The sequence below is a fragment of the Athene noctua genome, chromosome Z (assembly GCF_965140245.1).
Source record: "Athene noctua chromosome Z, bAthNoc1.hap1.1, whole genome shotgun sequence".
Taxonomy (NCBI): Eukaryota; Metazoa; Chordata; class Aves; order Strigiformes; family Strigidae; genus Athene; species Athene noctua.
Window position 1 is genome coordinate 4,572,090 of NC_134077.1, and position 12,781 is coordinate 4,584,870.

Consider the following 12,781-nt stretch of genomic DNA (forward strand, 5'->3'; position numbering starts at 1 on the left):
GTTTTGCCGGAAGAGATAAATGGTTTGATTCTTGCCTGGTTTGTAACTCATGTAGTTTTTTGCCTTGTGCCAACAGCAAGCAAAATGCTGACATATCAGCAAATGTTTCTCGCTGGGGGGGGGGGGGAACAGCAAGCATGACATTAATATGTATAGACAGGAGTGTTGTAGTTTGTCCACAGAACAATTTGTGTGCCTTGGTTAGCAGCGAGGCCTTGGCTGGGGGACTCGGTCTGCTTTTGGGCAACTCACTTCCAGCAAGATGTGACTCAGTTGGAAGGGGCAAGAATAAGCAGAGGTGTAGAAAACATGTATTTGTTTGTCTTGGAGAAAATTGAGGGGAGATACTGTAACTGTCTTGAAATACCCAAACTATTTCTGCCAAGAGGACAGTAATAAACGCGTCTCTGTGAAGGCTCATGACATGACAGAAGGTCATGGGCTTAAGTTGCCGAAGGAAAAATTTGGGTTTAACCATGAGGGGAAACTTTTAAAGAATAACAATACCCAAGAAGGTATAAAATCTTTATCTTTGGGAGCTTCAGGAACCTAGAATCATGGAATCCTTCAGGTTGGAAAAGCCCCTCGGGATCATCAAGTCCAACCCTCAGCCCGACTCTACAAAGTTCTCCCCTACCCCACATCCCCCACAGCTCATCCCAACGGCCCTGAAACCCCCCCAGGGATGGGGACTCCCCCCTCCCTGGGCAGCCTGTGCCACTCTCGGACCACTCTTGCTGGGAAACATTTTCTCCTCCTGCCCAGCCTGACCCTCCCCTGGGGCAGTTTCCAGCCGTTCCCTCTTGTCCTGTCCCTGATCCCCTGGGAGCAGAGCCCAGCCCCAGCCTCTCTGCAATGTCCTGTCAGGAGCTGCAGAGAGGGATGAGGGCTCCCCTCAGCCTCCTCCTCCTCACACTGAACACTCCCAGCTCCTTCCCTGGCTCCTCACAGGATTGATTCTCCAGGCCCTTCCCCAGCCTCGTTGCCCTCCTCTGCACTTGCTCCAGCCCCTCAATAACCTGTTAGATAGAGAAGGGTAGTACTGAGCTGTCTTGGTGTTGAGAGGATGACTTTATCACCAGTTGAGGTCTCATCTTGTGTTATTTTCTCAGTTTTTCCCATTTGTCCTGGAGGCCTTGCAGCCCTACCAGTACTTGCTTTTCTAAATTGATATGACTACAGCAGGATTAGAGCAATGAAAAATAAATCCCAAGTATAAACTGAAATGAAAAATGGCAAATTATAGATAAAATGTTGAGAAGATGCAGCTTAAAACTCTTTCAGTGAGTGATCTCTATGGCCAGTCTCTGTCCTGCCTCATGCCCTGTGAGCCTCTCCTGTCATCAGTGGGCTGAAGGGAGTAAAAAAAAGGGTGATGTCCAATTCCCTGGCTTGCTAGGAGAAAATCTGGTTCTGAGCACTCTGACATCAAAGGGGCTCAAGCAGGGAGATGTACGTACATTTTGTCACTTTGAGAGGAAAACACTGGGTTTTGTTTTTTTTTTTTTTTTTAATTCCAGCTTGTAATGATTTGTTTCTTTTCCTTTTTTTTTTTTTTTTTTTTTTTTAAATCATATGAAAGATTCTCAAAGAGGGTTGTCCCCAGCTCAGTGCAGGGAAGAAGCCCTTTGGCTTCTTTCTGCTGGGAAGTGGTAGTTCCCATCTTTCATGGAAATAAAAATGCAGCATGTGGCAGTCTCAGGCTGTCAGTTATTAATGATAGAAAGACGATTTACATAGCAGCCTACATAATATTATCATGAAGGTAGTTTTTCACTTTTTCTTCCCCTCTGTCACTCTCATGCCCTGCAGCATATTGTGGTGACCATTCCTGGACAGTTTGATTGCCAATCCTCTCCGTGCAGGGATAGCTGTAACCTTTAATGAGTCTTTTCTTTCACAAACCTCCTGTGTTAAGTCCCCTGTTAGAAGCTGATGCTGGCTGTGAGGTTCTTTGGACATGTTATAGCTTGCACCTCCAGAGACCACAGTGGATCTGGTCGTTTCGGAGAACATCCTTGCAGAAGGGAAGCGGGATATTTATACCTTTGGTGCTGCTTGCCAACCTGGAGCCTGGGGATGCTGCCTAAACCTAAAGCCATTTACTCACTAGGATTCAACATGCTGATTGTTTTATGATAGACTTTGCTTGCATCCCAACATCTGCAACAATAACAGGCCTCTGGGCCTCTTCCCAAGGCTGTGAGAAGAAATTCCCTAGTGGGTTTTGAGAAACCTGAAAATTGCCCTGGAAGTGCTATTCCAGTAAACATACAGTGCTTTTAAGACTAAATATAACACCGGGTTAGCTCGTTTCTCTTGGAGAAGATGGTGGAAATGGGTAAAGGCCAGCAAGGCAGGGGCAATCTGACTAAAAACTCGGGACCTGTCCCAATAACAGTGTGGAAAAAGTACTCTTTTCTGGCAGAAAGATGGAAAAGTGAGCTGTATGGCTGTAAGCTGTGCTGTGCCACTTACCCTTACAGGCAGGGAGTGGCTGGGTTTATTGCCATAAAAAAACACCTGAAGCTCTCCATGGAGGGTGCCATGGAGGCTTGTGGTTCTGTTTGCCATTCTCCCAAAGGCTGGCTGTGGGGACAGCAGGACTGGAGACAGGAGATGTTGTTCCAGGAAAGAATCTCTGCTCAGTGAAATCTGATAAGGGGCAAAGCCTCTGGTAAAGTCCTTTCTTTCCCCTTAATGAGATATTAATGAGCTCTTGGCATTGCTGGAAGCAAGGGAGAATGTAGAGGTTGAATTCCTAGGCATTCATGTGTTTTTCACCCACCATATAATGTTCTCCGATCCTTCCCCTGCTGTTTTGTACCGTGTCATTGGAAAGCAGAATCTTGCCCACCTTTTTTTTTGCCTTTTTCAGTTTTTCTCCAAGTGGGATGGATGTGGGTGCTCTCATCAAGGCAGTGCCTCATCCCCGTAGTAGCAGCTCAAGTCCTAAGGAGAGAGTTGAACTGCAAGCTGGAGAATGACATCGGGAAGCTCTGGTCTCTGTAGCTCCTGATCCTGAGTAAAAAGGGTGATGAAATGAGATATAATTAAGGGACTTTAATACGGATCTCTGGGGTAATTATTTTTATTTTAGGATTAATGTGATGATTAAGAATACGCTGCATTGATCTGCTAAAGTAGGTTAAACACTGTGGACTTCTGCTTAAATCCAGAGCTGCCGCTTGCTTTTGTATTGACTCATCTTTCCAATGCTCGCCTTTCAGCTGAATTTTCTTTAGAATCAGATGCTCAGCTGAGGGCTGGCCTTTTTTTGTGAGCTCTTGTTTGGCCAGCAGGGAATAATCCTGGATTACATCAGGAAACTGCCACTACAGTAAAAAATGTTAAAAATGTCCCTGCCTTCATCTCCCAACCTGTAGCATGGTATGGGTCGATAGGACAGTCCCTGCCTGCTTTGACAAGGGAAAAATATCAGAGCAAGACTTCGCTATATACCAATATTCTATTGGCAGAAAATGAAATACTGTTTTTTTAACAGCCTGACTTCTGCACAGGATGACAGTCAGCTGAAGAAAGAAATCTGCGCCTTTAAAACTTTTTTTTTTTTTTTTTTCCGAAGCCAAGTGAGGAGAACACATTTTCAAAGCTATTGAAGACTTTAAAAAAGATTACCCCGGGGTTCTGTTGGAGGGGGCACATATAATAACTCAAAGAATCACACAGCAAGAAACAGCAAACCTTCTCCTGCAGGCAGTGTGCATTATTTGAAAGCTTTATGTCTTTCAAATGAGAAAAAAACATCACTCCTGTGTGTGTGTACCCTGTAATTAATATCAGACTCTCATAACTTGAGGTTATACCACCATTTTTGTATTTCTGAAGCAGCTTTTATTCAACAGTTGAAGATCAGTACCCAGGCATCTTTTCCCCTTTCCTTACCTGCATAAGAAACGTAGCTTATGAGAACTTGTTGCACAGCATGGGCAAATAAGGAATGAACTCACAGAAAATAAACCTGGACTACAGCTTGAGAGATCATTTAGTCTGTACCGTGCTATAAAACAAGATCAGATCTTACTTATACCAGCAACAGCAGTCGTTGTAATGTGGACACAGAGGCTGCATGTGGCCTGAGTTGTATTTTGTCCTAAACTGAGCTCTTGAGGAACTGCAGCCATCTCATGTCAGTTGAGAACTTCTGCCCCATACCTGGCACGTGCTCCTCTGGCCTGTTCATAACACCTTGTGAAGATGTTAACCGTAATGTAAGACCATCTATTCCCGTGTTTAAAGTCTCTTTCCATTTAAATATTTTTCCCAGGAGACATAAACTGAAGGTCACCTAGTGAATCATCCCGCTAACACACAGCTCTGTGCCCCCTCTACCTCTAACCAGAGTGAAGTATTATCCTGGCAAAATGACATGCGACCCATGAGTCACCTCTCTGCATCCCTGACGGGGCTGCAAAGTGGGTCTTGGTTTTCTTCAGAGAGGAAAACTGGAAACTTCAGGAGACAGAAAAATCTTGAAGCTATATATACCAGTACGTGTATGTGTGGGATATGGCCTTTACCTTAAAGTGATTGGATCTAGTCTAGCATAGCAGGAGAAGCTGAGACTCCAGCCATGCTGTTCTTGCTACAGGGTATTCCCCAGAGCATTTCAAGGGGATGGGGACTGGGATGCTGGCATCCCCATCATGTCTAACTGACCTTGCAAAGACGAGGAGCTGAATCAGCTCCCTGAGAGGTCAGAGGAACACTGGAGCCTGTGCTGGGGAAGAGCTCAGGGCAGAGATGTCAGTGGAATAGAGGGGGCAAAACAACCAGGGAGCTGTTAACTCAGCTGCCTGCGAAGTCATCCCCTGCTGGTCATCCCATTCCCTTTCTCATTGCTGCTGTTGGTTGCTTTATGTGATGGTCCTGTCTCACCACATCAGATAAAAGGAGACAGTTCACAAGTACATGGCATATGAATTAAAGCACTGCAAGAATTTACAAACATTTGCAGCTCTATCACAGTCTTCAACAGAGGCTTTTATTGTGAAAAGTGTCCTGAAGCCAAAATCTTACCTTCTGCTACTTGGAGATTTTTTCTGATCTGTAACTTTAATTTGCCTTTAAAGAAAAACATCAAGTGGCTGAAGTTTTAGTACAAGAGCATGAGGGTACGTTGTTTCCTTTCGTGCTCCCTGGCAGTGATCTCTATAGCTCTGATGCAAAAAACAGGCAGGGTTTGAATCCCTGCTCCCTCTAGACTTGCTTGATTTCTAGCCATTGTTGAGTTGCACCTCTGCAGTTTAGATGGCAAAACCACGAGCTGATCTGATCTGTGAATTGCCAGTCCTCCTCCATTCCCCAGATGACAGTAAATTAAGGTAATGAAAGTCAGTTATTCAGTATTTTACATGTGCAAATTGCAATATCCCGAGTGTGTTGTTCCCTGGTGTGCTAACACTGTGGTCCTTCCTGAGCTCAAACCATGGAGGATGTGAGTCACTACAGGTATTACGCCTTTCACTATGGCTGTGGCCACCTGACAGTCCCTAAACCAGTTCCCGCAAGACCACCCTGCCCAGGAGTGTTGGTTTGCCTAGGGTTTGAATCATGTTGGGCTGTAGGAGCTCTGCAGAAGCTTCTCGCCCCGCAGTAGTGCATTATAGTTGTCCCGTTTACCAGCCAAAAGGTGGCCATTATGCTCACTGATTAACACAGAGACAAATCCTAATTCTAATTCCCATAATAACCAGTAGCAGCTTGCTTCAGTCTGACTTTGTTGTGTGGAGATCTAGGCCGGATTCTGTCCATTCAAACAGCTCTTTTTGAATATTTGGCTGAATATCTAGGATAACTCCACTTTTTGCACTTTACGCAGACCCACTGTATGACAGAGTAATGGCTGAGTTTTGCCAATGCCCAGCATTCAACACGTGAGAATCAAAGCCCTTTCATCCGCAGTGGTTTAAATCCCATGGCATTTCCTTCAAAACCCTCTCTGTTACAGCCTGCCATCAATTTGGTTTATGTCATTTTGGTAAAATTAGCTGCTTGCCCTCTCTGTGTATGGGCAGGTACGAAGTTTAGTCTTACCTACATTTGTAAAAACCAAACCCAGAACCCAGTCTTCGTGGTTTGTGTTGTGCTACACATGTGCCCCCCACAGCCCCAGCTGTGAGGATCACATCCTTGACTGCTGACCTCCGTGGCCAGCGTTACAGACCTCCTGGTAATTTTGTCTTTTATTTTTGACCTGATTGGAGTTTTCTGATCATTCTTACTTTTACTGGATTTGATTTGGACGTAATCTCTGTGCAAAGCTTTGTGTTTTCTTACTTTTGCTGTGCCTCATTCTTACCCTTGATTGCTTTTTCATTTCATTTCTCATTTTTTACTTCGAGTGTATTCATTGCTCAGCAGTCCATGCCTCCCTCAGGCAAATTATGGACTTAACCTTTCATTTCTTTGAGGCATTCTTGCCCTCTGTTGCTTGCATCCATTTTGCTTTTTCATCAGCCCTGCAGATAGCCACTGTCCTTCTATGTCCTCTTTATTTGGTGTTATGCTTTAGTTCTCATGATGAAAACCTTAAAAGCAATCTCTGTCACTGGTAGCTTCATAGGACTTTCCATTAGAACAAATACAGCCAAAGATAGGCTTTTCACAGTTCTAGCTGAAAATCTTGGGCAGTCAGCAGTTTGGAGGTCTTGCACAAATGGTAGGAGGAGATGTGCCGTCCACTTCTGTGCATCGAGAGGGGGAACATTGCCTACTCTTGTGGCTCTAAATAGCATTTTGTTCATCCTGTTCAACATGAGTCCTCGGTACAAATGGGGCTCTGTGGTTATGGTTGCACTGAAGAATATAGTGCAGTACAGGGACACTTGACCTGCTGCTAAATATATTAGTTTTGGAAGCATAAGATGCAAAGCAGTTATCTCAGTCAGATCTCTAATGCCATGGTGAGATTGCTTGTGGTACCCGTGCTGCATCAAGAACCTTTACAGTGAGCCACTGTGTCAAATGTCAGAATATGCTGTTATCTTGAAATATTTGGTATTTCCTGTGAATCTCCATGCTCGATTGGTCTTTTTCCACAAAAAGAAAATAACCTGCTTTGCTGTCAGTTCATTCTGTTATGGATTTGTGTTGCTCCTAATTGTTACAAATAATAATATTTTAATTATGAATAATTATTACAAATAGAATTGATACAGATCATCTATTACTCCTTGAATATTTATCTTCTAGCCACAGATGAGAAAAGGAAGGATTGTATTGTTTTGAAAGGTATCCTTCAATGTCCTTGATGTCCTTCATCCTGTTTAAGCAGACTAGTTGAATGGTGGTGTTGAGTCTATTTTACCTTTCTTGGGAAGTGACTTTAGATCAGGTTTTTCAGATATTACATGTGAATAGCTGATGCAAGGTTTAACCCAAATGTGAAATGTGCTTACATGAAACAAAATCTTTTTCTGTGTAATAGTGGTTATAATCCAGAAGCTTCCCACCTGTGTTTCTAATTTTGCTTTTTGTGCTAGTCAAAATATACTCCTCCACCACTTTATTACTACCATTTCCCTCTAACATGTAGAGCCAAGCTTGTCCCTGGTGTAAAACTGCATGGCCAAGTGTGTGGTGTAACCAGACGTGCCCATTTCCCACCTCCTCCCTCCATATTTTGCTTTTCATGGGACCCATATTATTTCATTTCTTCCTTTTGCTGTGAATGTACCATACCTGCTCTCCCACATATTTTCATACATTTTCAAAACTTTTTCTACTGGTCTTCTCCCAATAAGACAGCAGGCAATCAGCTCAGCAATTACACACTGTCAGTCAACTCACAAAGCTGTAGGTCACTGAGAAAAAGATTAGTCTGTTAATGCAGTGAGCAGAAGCATGTATGTGTATGTATCCAGACTAAAACTTGCATTTTGCTGATTTTACTGGAGAAATAAGTATTTTTCTGAACTGGACTGATCAAATTCAACTCTGCTTCCACTGAATGTAAATGTGAGTTTTATTATAGACTCACATAAGAAGGGGATCATCCCCCTCAAGTACATGTGTTGGCCCCAGAAATGTTTTATTTCTTTGTGCTGTGCCTGGTAGGGTTATGCCCATGGAATCCTCTCTGAAAGAGGCCAACACACACATGGCATTTTTCTGGAATTATAGCACAGGTGAATTGGACCTGGACTGCTACAGGCAGATTTATGTTTCTTTCTTTCATCTCTGCTGTGTTTTTCTAGATTGCTGTGCCTTGAATATTAATTTCAAAATGGGTTGAAATGATATTAAACTATTCAAGTAATCATTTGCCTTTCTTTTGTCAACTACCTTCATTGTCTTCAGGGACTGAGCCTGGCCCTTTTGTCAGGAAAGGAGAGTTTCTGGGCACAGAGGCTAGTCTGCTTTGACACTTCTGGGCTGGGGTTGATCTCAGCGTCTCATTGTGACCTAGTGGATGCTTTACTCCTTTTGAGCCCCTCTGATGTCTTTTCAAGTACAGTCTAAATAAACTTGCTATTTCTGGCCTGTGTGAAAAAAACCCAAATCCTTGTTTTTCGCCAGAACTTCTCTTATTGTTATCTCTGTTGGCTGCTATGCTTGTCTTCACTTGTGCAGCAGTCTGTCACACTGGAGACTCCTGATACTCCCTTTTCTTACCCGGCCTCCTCTTATTCTCTGATCCATTTTACAGAGTGTTTTCAATCACTCTCATCTGCAGGTCATTCATGCATACCACTGTTTTCGTTTTATTTTCCAGACACCCTGTGGACACAGTGAGTCATAGTTTCCTTATTTTGCAGAAAGAACGAACTGGATCTTCAACAAGATTAACCATCTGACTTTCCAATATCTCTGTGACATCCCAGTTAGTAGGCTAGGGGCATCACTTTACATTTTCAAAGGGAGTAACACGATCATTTAACACTAAGTCTTCAGTTCCTCCTCTCAAAGGCACAAGATTTACGAAACGGGGAAACTGAGTCACAGTGAAAGTAAGTGATTTTCCACTGACTTTAGGAAGGCTGTACAAGGCCTGGATTGTCTGTCAGGGCAGGGACTGTATATGGTTTCTGTGTTTGGATAGTATGTAACAGTGTAGTGCAGCACCATGGCCAGGCCTGTAGAAATATGATTATAAAATTATTAGTGAGGTATATGGAATTAATGCATATACTATTAGCTTATAACTTAAACAGGAGCCAGAGTCAATCTGGGCTTGCTGTCACCTCCTAATGGCCTCTTCGCTAGGGAGAAGGCATATAGAGAAGGAATATGAGAACTGCTAGAAAGAAAGAGTAGGAAAAATGGACAAATAAGAGAGGGAGCTCAGACAGAAAATGAAGTAATTTGCCTTGCTCTCAGGGACATTTCTATCTTCCTTTCACCCCTTCAAAGAAGGAGTCTGTAGACTCTTCTGCTTCCCCTTGCCTGACCATCTGTGGTAGGCCAGCAAGCTGAGTCAGATTTTGGCTTAACTTTAATATAAAATGACATTGGTTTCTGTTTGGTTTTGCTTGCTCTTGGGTTTAGTTTGCCTCTGGTAGATGCAGGATGGGGGTAATGGTAGCTGTCACCTTGAAGGATGAGTGGAAATAGCCTGCTGGCTGGGATTAAATGAGATGAGCTGGTGGTTTTGGAGGAATGGGTTGTCACTGGAGTGGCAGGGGGTCTTCCGTGCCCTCTCCTCACACCACCTGCGTGATGCTCCTGTTGCCACTCCATCCCTGTTGCTCACAGGTGCTGATGACTGTGTTAGTCAGCGACTTGCACCAAACTGCATTTATGCCTTGAAAGCGTGTGGGTCTCTCCTGAATAAATTCTGCTGCATACATGATCATGGCCTGCTTTTGGGTTAAAGCTCAGGCAGGACTGATGTGCTTGAAGTCTTTTGGGTCTTCTCCATTTATTAGCTGTAGAATAGGTCCCTTTTAAAAGCCTTGACTGCTTGTCTGAGCTGAATTTTCACCTTGCCTTCATGCTTTAGAAAGGAATGAGACACCCCTGAGGTGGGATCTCAGTGTGAGGGCAGCATGGATACAAAGCTTCTTGCTGCAGTCTATCCACTTGTTCATTCTTGTCTTATAGTTCAACAAGCTCATAATTGTTAGACATCCTCTGTTATTAAAACCTCCCGCTTGTGCAAGAGTTGTTTGGATTGCAGCAACAGGCTTTTTGCTTTGCTTACTGCTGCTTCTTGACAGCTGATCTTGACAAGCCCTTCAGAATTAGTTGCTTTTTTAATTTTCTGTTTTTTCACACACACACACACACCCTTCTTACATTACGCCAGTGTTTATTTGACCACACACTGGTTCAACATTTACAGTTACCAATTAGGATCAAAATATTGCTTTGACATTTACCTGAAACTCAAGGTCTTTATTGCTAACACACCCAACGTCATGGAGTTTCTCTAATGCAGGGCACAATATTGCTCATACTCTTTACTTGTTAGGGATAAGTCCTGTGATTAATGATGTCCATAAACCTTGATTTGCTGACAGTGAATGGGCAAAACATAGCATCTCTGCACTATGAGTGTTTCTGGTTTATCATCTTTTAGAAAGTCTTCTCTTGTTATCAGTTAGCATTGATGAGCTAATTGTGTTGGAGAAATGTACTAATTTTAGAAGGAAATAACATTAGGGCAAATTGAGCAAATGGCAAAGTTCCACCATTGGTAATCATTGGTAATGATCCCAGCCTCAAAATTAGCTTTTCTTTCCTTCTTTTTTTTTTTTTTTTCCTAAACTCTTTGACAGGAACTATCTCATTTACATAGGAGACATCTATGTCCAAGTCATTTCCTCTGCTTTCCTTCCCTGTGTTTAATCATTGCTTACACTCTTTTGTTCTGCTTCTTTTTCTCTTCCTTTTCTGTGTTACTATCCTGCATATGCTTTTCTACTGCTATTCTGATTGATGAAATTAGGTGTTGGAATGGGCTGCCCAGGGCAGGGGGGGAGTCCCCGGGATCCCTGGAGGGGTTGAAGAGTCGGGCTGAGCCAGCGCTGAGGGATCTGGGGGAGTTGGGAACGGTCAGGGTGAGGTTCATGGTTGGGCTGAAGGAGCTGCAAGGGCTTTTCCAACCGAGATGAAAAGAAAAGAAAGAAAGAAGAGAAGCTTAATTCTTTGTTTACCTGTTTGAATGTAATTAGTGCTGAGAGTGAACATGGTAGAGTTTAACTATAGTAATACACCAAAGAAATATACTGATGGAGCAGTTCAAGTCTCTTTTCTATTTTCTCAGCTGTTTGTAGATTTGGCCAGACAGCTTTTATGAACACTTACCACTCAGAACTGAGAGGATTAGAATATTTTATACTTCTAAAATTGAAATCTTCCAACTTAAGCCTGATTGAACTAAATGGTAAAACTCTCAGTAATCTTGTTAGGAACAGAATTAATTCAGGCCAGTGTTTTTACATGTCTCATCCTTCCTACTCAGTCCTTATACTACAAGCCATGATTTATGGGAGTTGTTCCTACTGGAAAGAAGAGGTTTACTCTACCATCACTCTGGAAAACGCAGAGCAGCAGCTTGGTCTAAGTCTTGCAGACCCACAGTGAGACAGTCCTATAAGCTGTGCAATGTTTCTTCAATAGTGTTGTGTTTTGTGTGTATATAAGTCTGTGTTGTTAACCTCTGGAGTGTCTGTTGGAAGAAGAGCACTGTGTGATCCCCTTTCCCTCTCTGGTTCAGGGTCAGACACTTGGCTTTCTCCTGACCCTCAGCTAAGCTCACAACTTTGTACTTTGTCCTCACCATGTAGAAGTACCATACCCAGACCCTTGCTTGCCCTCGTTAGATATTTTTGTACCTCAGTTAGATCTCCCATTCTGCCATTTCAAAGCTAAGTATTTTAAGCTGTTCATCATAAGACATATCTACCATTCCTCAGTGTTAGTCTTCCTGATCTCCTTTTGGATCTTACCCAAAATGTGCATGTCCTCCTTTAAACTTGGTGGCTCAGCTGCAGTACACACTGTTCCCAAAAAAGGCCTGATGAGAGGAGGGTATTAAAGAGTGGTTTTATAATTCCTTTTGCCTTATGGACAGATTCACCTCCCTCCACCTTTGAGCATTTACTTAGTTTTCCTTCTACATTCTAGCTTTTCCTGTTACATGTGGAGTGAAGATGTAGAAAGGGAAAGGACTTTACTGAATGTTTTAATTCTTCATTTAATCTGCCTGAATATTGACTATGCTTTCGGAGAGTTCACCTCTGAAGGACACACAAACACCAGCTATTTTTCTAGATTAATGCTCTTTATTTTATTTTGCAAGTAAAAGTCCAAGCCCAAAATATCTAATTTAAATCCAATTAGAAAGTACAATTCCAAATTGTTTTTCCCACACTTCTCTTTCTCCCCGTGTATCATTCAGTGCTGCCCTTAGCAATTAACAGATATTTTTAAGGCCATATATTTAGATTTTACAAAGACATACACATTCAAAAGAAACATGTTTCCATACCAGTTACAGTGTGGCAAAAAAATGTGTTAGACTGTGAAACATGGGAGAGAAGCACAAGTGTTTATTTCAAGAAGCCTAAAAGTGAAGGTGTCTTAGTAAAAGTGAAAATTTTCTCATGTTTTCTTGGGCAGCCTCAGCTGATTAAAAACTATTTAATAGCTGTCAGAGCAATGAACAAGGTATGGAACTTCCTGACAAGCCGTAACACTGCATTACCCTATAGCCATTATAGCATTACCTGCGCACCCTGTGATGGGCTTCTCCAAATTGTTCACCAAAGTATCTCTCTCCAGGCTGAATGTAAGATGTAAGTATGTGGTATCA

General features: G+C 42.7%; 1 protein-coding gene across 6 annotated transcripts in view; it reads left to right on the top strand.

The window, feature by feature from the left end:
- The window catches only part of ST8SIA5 (ST8 alpha-N-acetyl-neuraminide alpha-2,8-sialyltransferase 5), a 76,211-nt gene that overhangs the window by 27,205 nt on the left and 36,225 nt on the right, over window positions 1-12,781 (top strand). The window lies entirely within an intron of this gene.